This window comes from Mustela lutreola, chromosome 14 (genome assembly GCF_030435805.1).
Source record: "Mustela lutreola isolate mMusLut2 chromosome 14, mMusLut2.pri, whole genome shotgun sequence".
Classification (NCBI taxonomy): Eukaryota; Metazoa; Chordata; class Mammalia; order Carnivora; family Mustelidae; genus Mustela; species Mustela lutreola.
The window spans coordinates 3,349,015-3,358,042 of NC_081303.1; positions in this window are offsets into that span (position 1 = coordinate 3,349,015).

Here is a 9,028-nt window from a genome sequence, read left to right on the forward strand (position 1 = left end):
CTAGTCCGGAGAGAGTATCTGGGTTTTATGATGATGGGAACTTGAGAAATAAAGCCAGAAATTATAAAAATAAATTATCTTAGTCTGTTATTTAACCAATTTTTTATTATAATTGTAGACCTGTACATCCTCGCTTAACCTCTATCTATAGTGAAATGAGTGTTTTGGACTCGGTCTTCACTCTTTATTTTATTAACTGTCCAGAACCAGGTGAAGAAATTAGCTACTTAGGCGTGGGGACTCCAAGACCCCAACACTGTACCCTAGCAAGCTGCTATTTAACTGTATCCCTATGTCCCACTGTTGGCTTTTCTTTTGGAGTTATATTTTGCTAATGCATCATCAACATGCCCAATAAAAAACCCTCTACTCTCACATTCCTCCCCTTTTATTTCTCAGCTTGCCATTTTATCAGCTTCCCACCTCAAAGGGTCATCAACATGCTTTAGCTCACCTGCTGACTCTTCCTTGGAAACAGAAAAGAGCTGTGGGTAAAGGCCAGCAGGAGAAGCCTGGACAGGTCCACAGTAATCCAAGCCGCCATCACCTCTTAACCCTCTCAGCAGCCTAGGAGAAAGGTACAGTTCTTATTACCCTCATTATACAGATGAGGGAATTGAGGAACAGAGGTTACTTAATTTGCCCAAAGCCACACAGCAACTAAGGGACTGAACCAGGGCAGATCTTTGTTCTGGAGTCCCCGCAGTTAAGTACATATCCCTACAGAAAAGGAAAATTTTTCCTCACCCCCTTCAAGGTTCCTGGCAGAGGCTGAAAATTAACCTGACAAAGCCAGATTAATAGGAGAAAAGTGTGCAAATTTTGTTGCATTTTTACACACACACAGAAGCCTTTACAAGAGAATGAAAGCCTGAAGAAGGGACAGGAGCAGGAAGCTTTATACATCCTGGACAAAGAAACAATGCACATGTAAAGAACTGACAAGACAGAGAGGTTTGGACTAGGGGTTGTAAATGGTGAAGGAGCTAGGAAGGTAAGGGTTGGTTTAACAAGGCTGGTTTGTACAGACTTCGAAGCCTCACATTCCCTGTCTTTGGTGATGATGCTGTCTTCCTTTCTCCTGGTGCAGACAGGGTATCCTTCGCATGGGAGATTCGTCACCTATTTCAGGGAAGGGGCAAGGAGTTGGGGGAAATCAGAGTGACCTTCCTACATCTGCCATTTTCCCAGATCCTTCCAGTTTAAGGTATTCAATGTGCCAGGGTGCCATGTTTTGGGATAGTGTGTCCTGTGTCATCCTAAAGTTAGACATACAGGTGAAAATGAGAGTTACCTGCTCACACTTAAGAATAATTACACAAAACAGAGAAATAAGGCCAAAAGAATACATGCATACCCTTTCGATGTCCCACAGAAGCATTGTTTAACAATCCCCTCAAAGATCATTTCATTTTCTGGGAGAATTTATCATTTTCTGACTTTTCTATTTACTTTTAATTAGAGGCTCATATTCTGCAAAGTTATGTTAACTTTTTTATGTCCAATAAAGATGCAAATGATTTCTCTCTAGTAGAAGAGATAATCCCAAAGGTTATGGTCTATTGCCCTGTAAAACATTAATCAATTTTGCTTCTAACCTAGATCATCTATTCAAAGATTTCTTTCTTTAACTGCCTATGAATACCCAGTTCCATAAATGCTCTTTGAACTGCCCTGATCGTTGTACTGGTTCCCTCACTGATTAATGAGATGATTAAATCATTGACAGGTATCCATTCTGCATTTGCAAAAAAAGGTTGTTTTTAACTTCTGAAAATTACACACTCCAAAAGTGGATGAACCATTTACAAGGGTTCCTCTCAATAAGTCTTTTTTGCGTATTTAAAGCCTAACAGACTTGGGTTTGAATATGACCTGGTCCACTCTCTAGCTCAACAGTTTGGGAAATTCACTCTCTTAAAGTCCCACTCTATGTCCAGGATAAATATTTCTACTACACAGAGTTCGTGTGGGCATCAAGTGACATAATATATCCAGTACCTAATACAGCACCTGAGTTCTAGGGAGTGATTAATACACACATCACTTGCAATCCACCTCCTCCCAAGGGGATGCCAGCAAATGTCTCACAACTGGCCTTCCAAAAGAAAGTCCTGTTTGTGGTGCTTGCAAATACTCCCAGGGTGGCTGATTTCACCCCACCCACCAACCTGAATGCAGAATTTGGAAGAAATACCTACAATTGGTCCTTGCACAAGCTGACCCACTGTCCTCCCATTCTTCACCTGGTAAAGTCTTCTCCTCTTTCAGATCTCAGCTCAAACACCTCTTCATCAGGGGAGCTGCCCTGATCCTCAGACGAGGTCGTGTCCTATTATTTTGTTCACTGTACTGTGTGTCTTTGCTTCAGACCCATCTCGTACTTTGTAATCATGCATTTATGATTATTAATTACCTCTATCGCACCCATTAGACTGTAAGTGCCAGGAAGACAGAGACCCTATCTGTTTTGCTCTCCATTTTATCCTCAGCACCTAAGTCAATATGTGGTGCGAAAAAGGGGCTCAATAAATATGTGTTGAATTAATCAAGCAAATAAGCAATTAAAATGGACAGGTGGGTGGATGGATGCATGGATGCATGGATGGATGGATGGGAATGAGTTCTGTCCCTCTTCCAAATTTTGCACAGTTTCTCTCCTTCTAACTGGGGCTCAACCTGCCTCTGAATGCTTTTGTATGAAGTTGCTCAAATCAGTCTTCTTCAGAAGCAAAACATTCTCTGGTGGCTAGAGAACCATAGTACAGTGGCATGCTTCCTGAATGCCTAGGATGTCCTGAACAGCAGACATACTTCATCTGCCTACTCGACGCCCAAGGACTAAGTGTCACTTGACTTCTTCAGGGTTGCGTTCCATCAGTGAAATAGATAGTCCAGTGCCAGCCACACCTCCACGGACTGTGAACTTGCCACCCACCTGCTGCGCATCCAGAGTCAGCCTCTGTCACCAAGGCAGTTCTCCCGAGTCCCCTTGGAACTTCGATCCACATCCGATTTCCTTTCCTTCTGCCTGTGTTCCTTGCCACTGCTCATACACAATGCCATCTATCCAAGCTATAGATTAAGATCAACATTTGCTCAGCTTGACTCTTCCAGAGAAATCATTTTTATTTGTAATCAGAAATATTTTCCCATAGTCAGACATTACCATCTCCACTATCTACAGATATATTTTTTTGAAGATGGATTTTTTCTTTTTTGAGGGGGGAGGGGCACCTGGATGGCTCAGTGGGTTAAGCTGCCTTCGTCTCAGGTCATGATCTCAGGGTCCAGGGATCGGGTCCCACATAGGGCTCTCTGCTCGGCAGGGGAGCCTGCTTCCGCCTCTCTCTGCCTACTTGTGATCTCTCTCTCTGTGTCAAATAAATAAATAAAAATCTCTTTAAAAAAAAAAAGCGAGAGTGAGAGAGAGAGAGCAAGGGTGAAGGGCAGAGGGAGGTAGGGAGAAAGAATCGCAAGCAGGCTCTGGCCCAGCACGGAGCCTGAAACAGAGCTGAATCTTGTGACCCCGAGATCACAACCCAAGCCAAAATCGAAAGTTGGTTGTGTAACCAACTGAGCCACCCAGGTGTCCCTGAAAATGGATTTTAAAAAATGCACTTAATTCAAATATATGAAAAATGATGAAGAAAATAATTTAGGTGACACAGACTTAAATACATGAAGTAGACATTCCCCATTGGGAAAAGTGCAAAGCAAGGCAGAAGGCAGCAAGCTTTTATAGGATAAAAAAAAAAGAGGAGAAAAATAGAAAACATCTGACTGGCTGGGTCACAGAGTCACACCTCTTTAGGATGAGAAGGAGCAAGGAAATAAGTGTGGAGCGCAGAGCTGGCTTAGCATCTGGGGACGGTTGACTGGCACATCGTGTGCCCACCCAAGTGAAACATTTACAAAAACATGAAATTTTTCTAAAAAAGTTTCCTAACATGGCACCCCAGGCAGGAGTGGCCTAGAAATTTATTTCAATGAGTGTAAGGAGTTATTACTGTCAGTGAAGGACCTAAGTGCACTATTTAGATCTTCTTACTCGGGGCGCCTGGGTGGCTCAGTGGGTTAAGCTGCTACCTTCGGCTCAGGTCATGATCTCAGGGTCCTGGGATCGAGTCCCTGCTCAGCAGGGAGCCTGCTTCCTCCTCTCTCTCTTCCTGCCTCTCTGCCTGCTTGTCATCTCTCTCTGTCGAATAAATAAATAAAATCTTTAAAAAAAAAAAAAAAGAATTTAGATCTTCTTACTCAGGCTTTACCATATACAAATTTAGACAAAAAAATAATAACAAAGTTTAAACAAAAATAATTTAAATGTGCGAGGGGTCAGCTTATGTGATATCATATTATGATTTACAATAAGAAACATCCTTTTGGTCTTATCCTTATTTCTGGCACAGTTTCTAAAACCCTGGGAACTTCCTAAGTGAAAGAGTGAAAAATATGTCTTTTGGACCCATAACAAGCCCTGTTCCACTACACCTGAGTTTATGTTAGTGCAGTGACTTTGGAAAGCCCCTAAGAATGAGGAATGGTTGCCAGGGGAACCAACCAAATAATTAGTGGGTTGCAATTTCAGCTGGAGATTGAGTTAATAGTGACTAATGACTAATGCTCTAACCAATTTGCTGTAGTGGAACCTTAAAAACAGGAAAAAAAAAATAAAAGGACAGGATTCGGGGGCCTTCTGGGTTGGTGACCACATGGAGATGCTGGGAGAGGAGGGCCACTCCCACAGAGGGCACAAGAGCTTTGCACCCTTTCCCTTTTAGGGGAAGAAAAACTTCTCCTCCTTCCCTCAAGGTCTTCCAGGTGGCTTAAAAATTTAATTGACATGGGGACACCTAGGTGGCTTGTTGGTTAGGCATCTGCCTTTGTCTCGGGTCACGATTCTGGGGTCCTGGGATGGAGACCCTAGTGGGGCGCCCTGCTCAGCAGGGAGTCTGCTTCTCCCTCTGCCCCTCCGCCCTGCTCATGGGCATGCGCTCTCGCTCTCAAACAAATAAATAAAATCTTTTAAAAAAATTTAAATTGACATGAGTCCTATTAGCAAGAGACAAAATCAAAGTTCTATTACATGTGCACAGAGGCCCAATAATGAAATTGAGACCCAAAGAAATGAAAAAGGCAGGCAGATTTTATACATCTTAGACAAAGAGAAATCTGTAAGGAATTGACAGAGAAAAACTTAACTTTGGGACGCCTGGGTGGCTCAGTTGGTTAAGCGGCTGCCTTCGGCTCAGGTCAAGATCCCAGCGTCCTGGGATCGAGTCCCACATCGGGCTCCTTGCTTGGCGGGGAGCCTGCTTCTCCCTCTGCCTCTGCCTGCCACTCTGTCTGCCTGTGTTTGCTCTCGATTCTCTCTCTATGACAAATAAATAAATAAAATTTAAAAAAAAAAAAAAAAGAAAAACTTAACTTTGAGAGCTCCATTTAGTAAGAAATTCTAAAAAGAAGGTTTAGAGGGTGGTAAATATGTAAAAAAAACAAAACAAACAAACAAAAAAAAAAAACCAGGTTTGTTTAGCCAGCTTTTTGGCTCTAAATTTCCTATCTCTGATGCTAAGGAGGCCTCTTTACCTCCTGGTGGAGGGAGGGTACCTTTCACATGGGAGCTTTATTTCTTGCTTTCTGGTGACAAAGGGGAGTGGAAAGGTCAGACTATTTTTTTGCCTTAGCTACTTCTTAAGTCATTTTTATTTAAAATAATACGCCAGAGTGGCACATTCTGGGCTGGCCTGTCATTGCCCAATACGACCCATACCTTACCCTATGCATCTGGTTGTTCCTGAGTTAGAGCCTTTTCTAATAAATCAGTAACCCAGCAAGGACATTTTTCTTGAGGTGTGTGAGCCATTCTAGTAAATGAAGAGAACCTGAGGAGGGCATGGGAGACCCTCCAATCTATAGCTGGTGGGTCAGAAACACAGTTGACAACCTAGACTGGAGATCAGACCCCTGTGTTGGGGGTTGGGATGGAGGGAGTCTTGTGTTCCAGAACTGCTTGATATAAGGAGAACCCACACACCTGGTGTTAGAAGTGAGGGAGTGTTTGTAGCAGAGCATTAAGGACAAAGGAGACACGTGGGGCACCTGGGTAGCTCAGCTGATTAAAGCTCTGGGTTAGGCTCAGGTCATGATCCCTGGGTTCTGGGATCGAGCTCCATCCACATAGGGCACTCCGCTCAGTGGGGAACCTGCTTCTCCCTCTGTGCTCTCCCTCTCTCTCTTTCAAATAAATAAATAAAATCTTAAGAATAAAGAACAAAGGAGACCCAGAGGACTGTTTTTACTTTATAGGACAATGCAAGTCACCTAAGTCAATTGATTGGGGTGAATCATTAGCTTCATGAGACTTTGTAAATATTTCATGAGGCATTGCAAAATTCTTTCTGACAGATTTTTGCAATCTTGACCATTTAGCACTCTTATGTACAAAGTGTGACCTGCAGGCCATTTGCCGCCAACTGAAGCTTACCGTACAGCTTGGGATCTAATCTGAGGAACCCCGAGTCCTAGTAATGGACAACTGATCTACTTAGAGAAACTCAGCCTGGGGTGCCTGGGTGGCTCAGCTGGCTAAGCGTCTGACTCTTTATCTCAACTCAGGTCTTGGATCTCAGAGTTGTGAGTTCAAGCCAGTTCAGGGCACCCCGTGGGAGCCTACTTGAAAAAAGAAAGAAAGAAAGTCAGCCCAGCCCTAGTCTGACCCTTGTTGATCAGGTATTTCTGATCAGAGTTCACCAGTGTGGAAGGACCAATAAAGTGTCCAACCTGCTGTGTGTGCAACTTCCTGGGAGAGGCAAGTGAAAAATCCAGACTGGTCCTCAACTTGAGCCTTTCTGAGGGGTCATGGTTCAAGCTGGCGCTGAAGCAGTTTTCCTCAAAGCAACAGGCTATGTGGCTTTCTACTTCCTTGGCTGGGAATGAAATAGGGTTCCAGGGATAATCCATAATTCCACATTTTTAAAATATGACTAGAGTCGTTTTATCACTTATCATATGATTTATATTTTTTAAAGTATAATTTAAATGAATGAATGCAATTTTAAGAAGCATTATGAGACAAATCACATATTGCAAGGTCGATCAAGGATATTAAAAATAAACCTGCTGTAAAAGTCTCTTGCTGACTAATAAAATGTGTTTCAAAGCTCGGTATCACCATTAGATGCTTCCGCCATGCAACTTCTGAATATTTATCTCTCCGAAAGGAAATCCTTCAAGTGAGGGAGAAATCATTTAAAAAGGAAAAATAAAAGGAGGAAACTTCAGAGATTGCATTTCCTAGTTCAAAAGCCGTACACGTAGAAACTTTAGAAGGAAAAAAGTAAGGTATTCGTTTTCTCGGGTGACCCTTACCCACACGCGTTCTTACATCTTGATCCTCTCCAAGCTGAGCTCAAGCAGGCTCTGGAGTCCCCTCGGGCACAGCAATCAGCGCAGCGGCCACGCGTCCTGCAGGACAGAAACAGAACGACCCACACACCCCCCAGGCACAGAGTTCGTCTGACCTCACTTCGCTCACACCAGGCCATCTGGTCTCCCTCCACCATCCTCGCTTAATTTGCAGGTGCCCGGCAGGGAACAACACTCAGCAAATCAGACGTAACGATCCACTGGCAACAGCCCAAACAGTAACAGACAAAAGGGGGGGGGGGGGGCCAAAGCAAAGAAGAGAAGCAACCGAGAAGTAGGAGAGGCAGGAACTGCGGCTCCAAGAGAAGGCGGCGCGGGCATCAGGTGGGAGACCTGCGCCAGCGTCGCAGCTTCGGAACCCGCCGACTGGAGAGAAGACCAGCGGCCACTGCCAGCAGCGTTCCGGGGTCCCCACGCCTCTGATGGTCTGGGAGTGCAATGCTAAGTGCCCACCTAGACTCTAATCAAGACACACTAATTGGACGACATCAGCTTCCTCTGGGAGGAAATCTGGTTTCTGGCAGCGGGTGTAAAATCTATGAAAGCAAACTCAGAAACGACCTTTTCAATTAAAAATAAACTGCAACACAGGGGCGCCTGGGGGCTGCGTGTGCGACTCCTGATCCCGGCTCGGGTCGCCATCTCAGCGGCGGGAGCTCGACCCCTGCCTGCATCAGGCTCTGCGCTGGGCGTGGGGCCTGGTTGGGATTCTCTCTCTCCTCTTCCCTCTATACCCCGTCCTCGACTCGCAGTCTCCCTCTCTGTAAAAAAGTTTAAAATAAGAAAATATAAATAACGAACTTGATTTTTGCTTTTGTGACCGCAAGCGAGGTGCTCGAACACGCAGAGAGGGCCGCTCGGCGGAACTGAGGCGGCTTCCGGCCGGTCCCTTGTCTCGAGGTCCTTTTCAGGGCACCGGGTAGAATCGGTCTGACTGAAACGTCTGCTTAGACGCGGCGCGGAGAAAACACGTTCTTGTGCTTTTTTCGTGTCTTTAAACCGCCCCAAACCGCAGGAACCGCCCGACGCGGCGGGGGCGGGGGCGAGAGCGCGCGCCGGACGTTCACAGCCGAAGCCACCGTGGCGTCGACTCGGAGCAGAGCAAAGAGCAATTTGGTTCGAGTCGAGGCGCCGCGGAGGGTCTGCAGAGACAAGGGCGAGGCGCGCGGACGGCGCCCGGGGCGAGAGTCCGCGGCGGAGCGACGCGCTGAGGCGGAGGCTGAGGCGGAGGCTGAGGCGGAGGCTGAGGCGCAGGTTGAGGCGTCGGGCCGCGCCGGGAGGGCGGCGCTCGCTTCCTCGCGCGACGGGCGGGAGCCGAACCCCCGACGGAGCGGAGCCCGCGCTGCGGAGACGCCCCTCGCCTCCGCCTCCCGCCGGTGAGCCCCCGTCGCGGCGCCGACTCCATCTTAAATGAGGGTTTATTTTTGTCCAAATGGTACAAGAAGCCGCAGAACCTGTGAAAATCTCGGGGCCCAGAGGCACGCGGCGCCGCAGGAGGCAAAGCCTCCGGCGAGTGCAGGGGAGACGGGGAGACGGGGAGACGGGGCGGGGGGAGACGAGGGGGGGAGACGAGGGGGGCAGACGCGGGCCCAGGGCCGCC